Consider the following 12,462-nt stretch of genomic DNA (forward strand, 5'->3'; position numbering starts at 1 on the left):
CCAAGAGAACAGGGTGGGCCACTTAGTTTCATTCAAAAGCAATTTGGGGCAGTATGTTTCCTTCTTCCCAAATGTGTCATTTTGACCCTTAATTATATTGTGTTCCATCTTGGATCAATATTCAATAGCATTGACATTGTCTTACTTTGTTTCTCATTTCAAAGTTTTACAAAGCATAAAATGTTTAATTTTATCCATGTTTTTTGATAGCCATTGAAATTACTTTTGATCTGAAAATATTGTTAACAGTATCAGTAGATTTGTAAGTATTGCAACTTCTGTGCCTCTATTGTCAAGGTAACACCAGAGTAAATGGGAGGGATACAGCCCTTCCAGCATGCTCCATTTATCACCACCAGGGAGGTGGGTGTCACCTGTTATAGCAAGGAAAATAGGTAGTGCACATGCAAATAAATGGAACAAATTTATAATGTGATTAGCACCACAAATAAAATCAACAAGATGTAATGATATGAAGCAGTGAGGATAGAGACAGGAAATATTAATTTTATAAAATGATCATTGGAGAACTTTTGAGGAGATGGTATTTAAGATAATTTCTGGAAATGAGGAAGAATTGGTAATATGGAAAGCAGTCTCTTAAAGCCAAATAATCTTGCAGGTGCACACATTCTCATGCAAGAAATTTTCCGGCGTAGAATGCATCATAATACCCTTTAAATATAGGGGCAGATGGCCTGATTGGGACCTGGTAGGTGATGCCAATTTCTTCATGCCATGCTCAATGGAACTCTTTTGAAGGTTTCTAGACAGAAAAGAAACAAGGTGTTACTAACATATTTAAATGTTTTGCCTGGTTATCATATAAAATTAGGACTTCTGATGAAGAACCAGAAACAAAGAGTCTATAAATAACTTCTATGATTTAACAATACAATGAAAACAGCCAATGCATAATAAACATAGAAAAAGACACTTAGAATCAATAGTACCTAGGGGAGCGCAAACGAACCAGGGATAGACTACTTCATAACCATTTAGGTAGCTACTGGAATAAAGTAAAGCATATGTATCAGAAAGTCCTATGAAGAAGTCACTGTCACCATGTCAAATGGTGACTGATCAACTATGGAAAACAGCGAGGCAGGAAAAAACAAGCAAAACAAATAAACCTGTCACTCATTAGATAATCTGCATCATGACCTAAGTTTCCTGTCTAGGTAATAACTTCCTGAGGGTAGTACAGAGAACTGCAGTCCAAATAATTAGCATAAAAAGGCAGCCATGAGGATTTGAGATAATTAAATGGTCTGGGATTTAAGGGCCAGGCACTACCACAAAGGGAGAGCTGAGTAGGGGGGCTCTGTATGAGTCTGTGTGGGCCTGTGCAAATTTACAGTGACACTTTTACAGCATGGTTGTTGTAGTATATAGGACAGAATAGACACTAGGCCTCTCCTCCCATTGATGACCAACTAGGCCATCCTCTGCAACATATGCAGCTGGAGCCATGAGTCCCACCATGTGTAGTCTTTGGATGGTGGTTTAGTCCCTGGGAGCTCTCGGGGTACTGGTTAGTTCATATTGTTGCTCCTCCCATGGGGCTGCAAACCCCTTCAGTTCTTTGGTTTTTTTTTCTAGCTCCTTCATTGGGGATGCTGTGCTCAGTCCAATGGATGGCTGTGAGCATCCACTTCTCTATTTGTCAGGCACTGGTAGAGCCTCTCAGGAGACAGCTATATCAGGCTCCTGTTAGCAAGCTTGGTCCGGTGAAGGCTCTATGCCCTAGTGTAGGGAAATACCAGGGTCAGAAAACAGGAGAGGGTGAGTTGGTGAGCAAGGGGAGGGGGGAGGGAATAGGGGCTTTTTTCTGGAGGGGAAACCAGGAAAGGGGAAAACATTTGAAATGTAAATAAAGGAAGTACCTAATAAAAAATACATTAAAAAAAAAAAAAAGAATAGACACTGGGCTTGAAGGCCAGAGTTTAGAGACTGAGCCTTAGTAAGGTAGAAACTTTGCAAACAAATTTGACTTTCCTCATTTTACTGAAAATAGACTCTTCTTACATAATATATTCTGATTATAGTTTCCTTCTTTTACTCTTCCCAGTTTCTTCCCACCTCCCTTCTCATCCAGATCCTCTAAATTTCTGTCTCTCATTAGAAAACAAAACAACACACCCCCAACAAGAAAAACAAAAAAAACAAACAAACAAAAAAACAGGCTTCTAAGAGAAAATAATAAAATATAACAAAATAAGACATGAAATTTAAAAAAGAAAACCCCATCACATCAGAGTTGAGCAAGACAAACAAAAGGAAAGAACCCAACAGAAGGCGCAAGAATCGTAGCCCCACTGGTTCACATACTCATGAATGCCATCAAAACACTAAACTGGAAGCCATGCACAAAGGACCTGGTGTAGACCTCTGCATAACCTGTGCATGCTGCTTGAGTCTCTATGAATCCATAGAGCTTTGCTCATGTTGATTTAGAGGGCTCTTTTCTTGGTGTCTTGGCCTCCTTTTCCATGGGTTTTCCTGATCTCTGAGGGGAAGAATTTAATGGAGACATCTTACTTAGGCCATTTCAAGGTCTCTTACTCTCTGCATGATGTCTGGCTAGGTGTATCTATACTTGTTCCCATCTGTTGAAGGAGGAGGCATCTCCAACGATGGCTGAGCAAGTTTGTTAGTTTGTTTTACTATCACTAGTATGTGGTTTTGACCTACGTACCTGTGCTGGCTAGTCTCGGGTTCTTCATTACCCAAGCAATGTTGTGCATGGGTTTCATCTTGTAAAGTGGGACTTACGTTAAATCAGTCATTGGTTGGTTACTTCCACAAGCTTGGTGCCACCATTGTCCTTAACATATCTTGCAGAGAGAGCACCACTGAAGATCAAAGGGTTTGTAGCTGTCTTGGCAGTTGTGTTTCTCTTTTGGTAGCATGCAAAGTACCTTCCTGTACTAAACACACTAGAATGTAGGTGTAAAGGATCTGTGTAGGCACCAGCTTAGTTTCTCCATGTTCAATGAGTTTTGTAGACATTGCTTTCAGCAATAAGGCCTTGTTGTGAGATTGTGGAGAGCAACCTATTGTCTTAGCAATAGCTTGGATTGTTTGGGAATTTTTTGGACCCCTTTGACCAATAACTCAATTAGATGTAGCCAATACCTGTATTGGAAGTTTTGTTTGGTGGCAAGGATGACTGATTGGGACTCTGTTTCCTGTATTATTTGGTAATTTCATTTATAACCTTCATATAACATATATACATATATATATGTTATTATTGTATTAAATTTCCATACTACTATCAAATGCCCCTTAATGTTTCTGTCTCTCCCTGTATTTCTACCCTCAACCCCTTCTCAACTCCCTCTCCCTACTTTATCCTCCTGTTCTAGCTCCCCTATCCATTCTTAAGTATCTATTGAATTTCCATTTGCTAACAATATCTGTCTATACCTTCTAGTCCCTTACTTTCTAACTCCCCTTTGTGGTTCTATGGGTTATATCTTGGTTATCATTGACTTAACAGCTAATATTCACATATAAGAAAATATATATTGTATTTATCTTTCTGGGTCTCGGATACTTCACTCAGAATGATTTTTTTGTGTGTTTAATTGAAAATAGATTCTTTCATTATACAGTATATCTTGATAAAAGTTTCCCCTTCCTTTACTACTTCCTTCCCTTCCTTCCCCCATCCCTTCCTTTTCCCTCCCCTTCCCTCCCCTATAGAACCAATTCTTTTTTGTATCTCAATAAAAAAGAACAGGCTTGGGGCTGGAGAGATGGCTCTGGTTAAGAGCATTGACTGATCTTCCAGAAGTTCTGAGTTTTAATCCCAGCAACCACATAGTGGCTCACAATCAACTGTAATGAGATCTGATGCCCTTTTCTGGTGTGTCTGAATACAGCTACAATGTATATATATAAAATAAATAAATCTTTAAAAAAAGAATAGGCTTCTAAGAGATTACAACAAAACATGACAAATAAGGTAAAATAAGATAAAAAACAAAACCATCATATTGAGGCTAGGCCAGGCAACCCAACAGAAGAAAAAGAGCCCTGATAGTAAGCACAAGAATCAAAGACTCACAAGTTCACACACATAGGAGTCTCATAAAAATACTAACCTAATATCTATAATATATATGCAGAGGGCATGGTGAAGAACCATGGTTTTCCCCATATTTGCTGCTTCAGCCTCCGAGTTCATATGAGCTCAGTTCATCCAGAAGGCCCTGTTCTTCTGATGTTCTCCATCCTATCTGACTTTTATACTCTTTCTGTCTCCTCATCTGTGGGGTTCCCTGAGCTCTGAGGGAAGGGATTTGGTGGAATCTTTCTATTTTGAGCTCTGTGTTCCAAGGTCTCTCTCTCTCCCTCCCTCTCTCTCCCTCTCTCTCTCTCTCTCTCTCTCTCTCTCTCTCTCTCTCTCTCTATCTCTCTCTCTCTCCACATAGTATCTAGTTGTGGGTCTTATATCATTTGTGTCTGTATCCATATCTGTAACTGTATCTGTTTATTCCTATTTGTTGCCAGAGGAAGCCTCTCATGATATAAGCTCTCATCTATGAGTACAGCAGAATATTTCTAGGGTCATTTTATTGATAATTTTTTCTCTTTTCTGTATCTCAAGCAGGGGTGTAGGCTCTAGGTTCTATGGCAACCAGTGACACCATTACTATGGTGGCTACTGTAATAAAGTAAAGCATATGTATTAGCAAGTCCTATGAAGAAATCACTGTCACTATGTAAAATGGTGAACACACAACTATTGAAAACAGCAAGGCAGGAAAAAACAACAAACAAATAAACCTGTCATTCATTAGATAATCTGCTTCATGGCTCAAGTCTCCTGCCTAGGCAATAGTTTTCTGAGGCTAGTACAGAGAACTGGAGTCCAAATTAAGAACCATAAAATGGCAGCCATGAGGATTTGAACTTATCCATATTCAATTATGTGCATGTCGTCTTTGGTGATGGAACCTGGTGTCAGTTTGTGTAGAACAACCAATGGTCTAGGTAACAGACTAGGTTGTTTGGGGATTTCCACGGGTCTTCTTGGATCATGCAACTGAATTCTGGTACTGGAATATTTGGTGACAAGAAATGGCCAGTTGGTTGGTACTTTGTCCCCCATACTATTAGGAGACCTCATTAGGATTGACCTCCTATATTTTAAGGAGTTTCTACTGTACTAGTTTTCCATATCATCCTTTAATTACCCCTCAATTCCAGCTATCTCTTCCCAAATTCCCTCTCTCAAACCTATCTTGCCCCTCCTCCCCAACTTGATCCTCCTGTTTATGCCCTCCCTATACTAGTCCATTCATAAAATCAATTCTTTTTCTTCTTTCCAGGGAGATCCATGTGTTTCCCTGACCACGCCTCACATCCCTTCCTTAATACCTAAATTATCTAGGTCTATGGGTTGTATAGGTTTTTTTATTATTCATTTAATGGCTAATATCAATATATAAGAGAATGCATACCATATTTATCTTTCTGGGTCTAGGTTACTCACTCAGAATATTTTTTTTCTAGTTCCATTCATTTGCCTATAAATTTCATGATGCCAGTTCCTAGGTATTATTATTTCAGCAGCAATGAACATGGTTGATCAAGTGTCCTTGTGGTAGAATAGAGCAACCCTTAGGACTATGCCCCAGAGTGTTATAGCTGGATTTTTGAGGAATATTGATTCCTATCTTCATGATGAAACCCCATATTGATTTGCATAGGATTGTATAATGTTTTCATTCCCATCAACAATGGATGAGTGTTCTTGCTCCACACCCTCACCAGCCTGAGCTGTCAATTGTATTATTGATTTTATCCATTCTGATTGGTGAAATCTCCAAATAGTTTTAATATGCATTTCCCTGATGGCTAAGAACATTGAACAGTTTTTAAATTGTTTTTTAGCTGTTTAAGTTTTGTCTACTGAAAATTCTCTGCTTAAATCTGTACCTCATTTTAAATTGGATTATTTGTTTTCTTGATATCTAGTGTTTGAGTTCTTTATGTATTTTTGACATTAATCTTCTATCAGACGTAGTGTTGATAAAAATCTTTTCCCATTCTATACACTGCTGCTCTGTACAAATGACAGTGACTTCTGCCATGCAGAACCTTCTCAGTTTTCATGAGTTCGATTTATTAATTGTTTATCTTAGTGTCTGCCCAAATGCTGGTTTTCTGTTTAGAAAGTAATTTTCCTGTGTCATTGAGTTCAAGACACAGGAATTCACAGGAATTTAGTGAGTTCCCCATCTTCTATCTGGTTCAGGGCATATGGTTTTATGTTGAAGTCTTTGATCCATTTGACATGAGTTTTGTGTAGGGTGGTAAGTATAGATCTATTTTGATTTTCATATATTGTCTTTTTTTTTTCCAGTGTAGATTTCTGGATTTTTTTAAATCAAAAATTAGTTGTCTATTCTTGTATGGGTTTATGTCTGGGTCTTTATTTTTATTTCTTTGATTAATGTGTCTGTTTAAGTGTTTATCAACTGAAAGAGTTTCACAGTGGAGTTTTTTCTGGCTACTTATGTACACTATCATATTATCTACAAATAAAGACACTGTCTTAGGGTTTTACTGTTGTGAACAGACACCATGACTAAGGTAACTTTTATAAGGACAACATGTAATTGGGGCTGGTTTATAGGTTTAGAAGTTCAGTCCATTATCATCAAGGTGGGAGCATGGTAGCATCCAGGCATGTGTGGAACAGGAGGAACTGAGATTTCTACCTCTTCATCTGAAAGGGGCTAGAAGATTGACTACTAGACAACTAGAAATAGGGTCTTAAAGTTCACACCCAGTGACACACCTACTCCAAAAAGGCCACACCTACTCCAACAGGGCCAAGCATATTAAAACTACCATAGACACTGACTTCTTACCTTCCAATGTGTATCCTTTGATCTTCTGTTGTCTTATTGTTCTAGCTAAGATTTCAAGTACTATATTGAATAGTATGGAGACAGTGGACAGCCACGTTTTTTTCCTTCCTCATTTTAGTGGGATTTTTTACTTTCTTTCCAGTTAGGTCAAATTTGACTACAGAGGTAGTGTAAACTGCCTCGATTGTGTTGAGGTATGTCTCTTGTAGCTCTAATCTTTCTAAGACTTTTATCATGAAGGGCTGTGGGATTTTGTCCAAGGCTTTTAAAACATCTAATGAGATCATATAGATTTGTCTTTCAGTTTGTGAACTACATTTATATATGTATTATATGGTGAAGTACATTTATCATTTATATACAATAAACCATCCCTGAATCTCTGCAATGAAGCCTACTTGATTTTGGTGAATGATCTTTTTGATGGGCAAGTTTTATTTAGTTATTTTGCATTTAATGTTCATGATAGAAACTGGTCTATAACTCTTTTTGTTTGTTAGGTCTTTATGTGGTTTGAGTATCAGGGTAACTGGCATCATAAAATGAGTTGGACAAAGTTCCTTTTGCTACCATGTTTTTGGAATAATTTGAGGAGATGGATGTTAACTCTTATTTAAAAGTCTAGTAGAATCATGCACTAAAACCATCTGGTCCTGTGCTCTTATTTGTTTGAGAGATTTTAATGATGGCTTGTACTTCACTAGTGGTTATATAGGTTTATATAAATTGCTTATATGATCTTGATTTAATTTTGCTAAGTGAGCCCTATTGAAAAATTATCTATTACTTTTAGACTTTCAATTCAGTAGAGTATAGGATTTAAAGCATGTTGTTTCATCAGTTGCTGTGGTTTTAACCCCTGTTTCATTTCTAACTGTTTTCTGGTTTTTGTTTTTTGTTTTTTGTTTCGAGACAGGGTTTCTCTGTGAAGCCCTGGCTGTCCTGGAACTCACTCTGTAGACCAGGCTGGCCTCGAGCTCAGAAATCTGCCTCCTTCTGCCTCCCAAGTGCTAGGATTAAAAGTGTGCACCACCACTGTCTGGCTATTTCTAATTTTAAGTTGGATATTCTCTCTCCATCTTTTTGTTTTGGAATGTTTGTCAATCTTACTGGTTTTCTCAACTCTTAGTATCATTTTTGTATTGTTTTTTGTTTGTTTGTTTCCTTTCTATTTTACTGATTTCAGCTGTGAGTTTGATTCTTTCTTGCTGTATACTCCTCTGTGGTGATTTATTTTTTGTTTGTTTGTTCTATAGCTTTGAAGAATGCTATTAAGTTCCTAGTATTAGATCTCTCCACTTGTTTTATGTAGGCACTTAGTACTGTTACCTTGCCTCTTAGAACACTTCTCACTACGTCCCATAAGTTTCAGCATGTTGTGTGTATTTTTTCATTCAATTCTAGAAAGTCTTTAATTTCTTTCCTAATTTGTGTTTTGACCTATTTTTCACTCACTAGAGAGTTGTTCAGTTTCTATAAGTGAGGAAGCTTCCTGTTGTTTCTGCTGTTGCTATCCAGTTTTACTCTGGTGGTCAGATAGGATGATTTTCAGTTTTCTTGTATTTGTTGAGATTTGGTTTGCGTAAGACATCGGTTTTGGAGAATGTTCTAGAAGGTCTAGAGTTGAAGGCATATTCTTTTTTACTTGGGTGAAATGTTCTGTAAATATGTACTATGTCAATTTGGTTTCTAACCTCTATTATATTCAGTATTTCTCTGTTTAGTTTTAGTCTGGATGAGGTGTGAATGAGGTATTGAAGTCTTCCCCTATCAATGTGTGGGCATCACTATGTGATTTAAGCTCTAGTAGTGTTTCTTTTACAAGCTTGGTGCCCTTGTGTTTGGGGCATAGATGATACAAATTGAAATGCCATCTTGGTGAACTTTTTCCCTTTGCTGAGTCTGTAAAGACTGTTCTATATCTTTCAGAGGACTTCTGGGTCTGTGTTCATTCAGAGATGATGCACCTAACCCTCAAGACACTGGAGGCCCCAGGGAGTTTAGAGGTCAGGTATGATGGGGGGTTGGGGCATCCATATGAAGACATGGGGATTGGTAGGAGGTGTGGGATATGGAGCAATCGAAGGGTGTATCAGAGTGAGGGTGGGGAATGGAATATGGAGTGTAAAAAATAAATTAATTTAAAAAAATAAATATAAACAATTGAGGAAAAAGACTGTTCTTATCTCTTCTAATTACTTTTTGTTTGAGGTATATTTTGTCAGATTATTCCTTAGGCACATTTGATAGGAATCCTTTTACTTGAGATGGTATCTATCCTACATGGTAAAGCATGTTTCTTGGATTCAGCAGAAAATGGATCCGTTTCTGTTTGTCTGTGTCTTTTTCAGGGGGTGGGGTGGAGGTATTGAGACCATTGATACTGAAATATATCATTGATTATTGATTGCTGTTATACTGTTGATGATTGGTGGTAGTTGAGGTGGTGGCATGTGCATGATCTTCCTTTCTTTTGACTTCGATGGTCTAAAATTATGTAGTCCCTATGGCTTTTTGCATGTAATTAACCACTTTAGGTTAAAATTTACCTTTTAGCATCTTCTGTAGAGCTAGATTTGTAGAAAGATATTGCTTAAATTTGATTTTATCATGGAATGTCTTATTTTTTCTATCTGTGGTGATTGAATGTTTTGCTGGGCATGATAGTCTGGCCTGGCATCTGTGGTCTCTTACAGTCTGAGAACATCAGTCTAGACCCTTCTGAATTTAGAGTCTCTATTGAGAAGTCAGGTATTATTCTAATGGGTCTACCTTAATATGATACTTGATCTTTTCCATTGCAGCTTTTAATATTCCCTCTTTGTTCTCTGTGTAGTGTTTTGATTATCCTGTGCCGACAAGACTTTCTTTTCTGGTTCCGTCTATTTGGTGTTCTGTATGCTTCTTATACTTTCAGAGCCATTTAGACTAGGGAATTTTTTTCTCTATGATTCTATTGAAAAGATTTTCTGTGCCTTTGACCAGTGTTTCTTCTCCTTCCTTTATTTCTATTATTCTTAGATTTGGGCTTCTCTAGTGTCCCAGATTTTCTGAGTATTTTGTGCCAAGATTATTTTATATTTAACATTTTCTTTGACTGATGCATCGGTTTCTTCTATTGTGTCTTCAGTGCCTCAAACTCTTTCTTCCATCTTTTTTATTCTGTTGGTGAAACTTAACTGTGTGGTTTCTGTTCATTTTTTTTTTTTTATTTCCCTCAGTTTGGACTTTCCTTATTGATTTTATTTCCATTTACAGATCTAGAATGGTTTTATTCATTTCTTCCATTGTTAATGTCTTCATGAATTTTTTAAAGGGATTTACTCATTTCTGCTTTAAGGACCTCATATTTTTAAAGGCTGTTTTAAGATCTTTTATTTGTGTTGCAGTTCTGTTGGAATAATCAGGAGGGCCTGCTGGAGTAGGGCTTCTGTGCTCTAGTGGGACATGCTGTCATGGCTGATGTTGTTTGTATTTTACACTGATCTCTAGGCTTCCAGGATTGGAAACACTGTAATTCTAGGTACCAATAACTGTCATTGTATTTGTTCTGTCTGTGTTTTATTCTTTGGTTTGCTTTCCTGCTTTAGTTCTAACAAGTGTGATGGTTGTGTGTTGCCTAGTAGATAATTCTTCTAGTGTGGACACTGGAGGTTCCAGATGAAATTTGTTTCTGGTTCCCTGGACAGAATCACAATTTGGTTTCAGTCAATTATGTTAAAATGTTAAGAAGTAAAAAGTTAAATATTAAAAATATCCTTTCAAATTTTAATGAGATAAAGTGATATTAAGACTATTTGCTAAAGCAAAGAAAATACATACTCTTAAGAAGGTGATATCAGAAAACAAATTCACACAACTTAATACAAGATATCTACTGTAGACTCAAGAATTGCTGAGCAGTGGAAGAACTAAAAAAAAAAGAAAAAAGAATGCATTGACATGTATTTCAGGGGAATGAGTAAATATAGACAAACCACATGATGGCCCTTAGTAGAAAAAAAAATCACAAAATTTTAAAGTAGCTACTATAAATATGTGTGAACAAATTAAGGAAATATGTTCAAAATGAAAGTAAATATTACTTTAATGATGACATGAAATCATTATAGAAAAAAGAAAAGAGAACAAAAAATATACAAATAGAAAAAATTTTTAAACTCAATTGAGAAATTCATTGAATGACGTTTAACAGGGTAAGGAGGAGATGGGGATATTCAAGATGATAACAGAGTCAAATAAATCATCTTATCTGAAGAAATGAGCAATGAATAGAAAAATTATAACAAGCTACAGACTATGTGGTAATATATAATCAAACATATAGACAGGATTTGAAAAACTATTCCCAAATTATCTTATAGATAAAACATTTAAATATAATAGCTGATAATTACAAAGCTGAATGAAATGCACTGATTTATAGTTGTAAAATCCTTACTGTATAGGATGAATTGGAGGGAAACACTGCTGATGGTGTTCAGGTCACTGGAAAACCAAGAGTCTTGAAGACATGTAGTGAATGCCCCAACATTCAATGGAAATAAAGATAATAATGCCTGTCAAATATTTCACGGGGAAAAGAGAAGACCAGAACCCATGGAATGGCATCATTAATCTTAATGCCCAACAAGGAAAGAGTGTGTCATTCAGTGTGGAATCCCATAGAAATGAAAATCATCATTCAAAATGAAGAGTTTGATGAAAGCATTTTCTGATAAATAAAGCATAAAAAGTTTTGGTATACATGCAATAGAAGAAATTCATAATGATGTAGCTAAAGCTAAATAAAAAAATCCCATGACATCAGAAACATATCAGTAAGTAAAAGCAAAAGAAGATGAAAATAATAAGTTATACATAAAGAATGTATTTTTTGCTTGTATATATTAACTTTATTATTTTTTTACTTTTTTACTATGTTTTTAATTTAAATAGAATGACATCATCTCCCCTTGTCCTTTCCTTCTGCCAATGTTTCCCAGATTCCCTCTCTTGAACCTCTCCCACATTTCCTTTCAAGTTGATTCCAGGCACACCCCCCATATATATATATATATATATATACATATATATATATATATATATATATATATATGTGTGTGTGTGTGTATACATAAATGCCCATATAAATATATACTGTGTCAGATTTGCTTGTTGATAAAATAAATCTCATTGTTTGAAACAAAAATAACATCATGACAGAGTTTGTCGTAGATAAAGAATAAAAAACACAATCAGATCAGAGGAAAGTGTTACATGCATAAAATATACTATTCTCTAGTTTTTCATTTGGAAAGTACTAAGTGGTAGGTATGAAGAATGAAAGTAGAATGTTTGTGAAGCGGAAAAGCATCATGTCAAATGTGAAATAGTAAAAATTAATATAAATTGATAATTCAAAATAAAGATTGTTAGTATGAGAGAAATCACACACATTCATATACACATGTATACATGCATGTACACACATACAGAGAGAATTCCTTTGTAATATAACTTCTCAAGTGTAATAGGACCAAAGTTGATTCCTCATTTTAGTAATGCATCATTAGTGTGATTTTAAAACATA

At 36.1% G+C, this 12,462-nt stretch overlaps 1 long non-coding RNA gene across 5 annotated transcripts in view; it reads right to left on the reverse strand.

The window, feature by feature from the left end:
- Positions 1-492: 492 nt before the first annotated feature.
- The window catches only part of LOC116084496, an 82,780-nt gene continuing 70,810 nt past the window's right edge, over positions 493-12,462 (reverse strand). For all 5 annotated transcript variants that reach the window (XR_004116135.1, XR_004116132.1, XR_004116134.1 and 2 more), the window contains one exon: positions 493-766. This is a non-coding gene — a long non-coding RNA (uncharacterized LOC116084496). The remainder of the gene's footprint in view (positions 767-12,462) is intronic.

Source organism: Mastomys coucha, unplaced genomic scaffold (genome assembly GCF_008632895.1).
Source record: "Mastomys coucha isolate ucsf_1 unplaced genomic scaffold, UCSF_Mcou_1 pScaffold9, whole genome shotgun sequence".
NCBI lineage: Eukaryota > Metazoa > Chordata > Mammalia > Rodentia > Muridae > Mastomys > Mastomys coucha.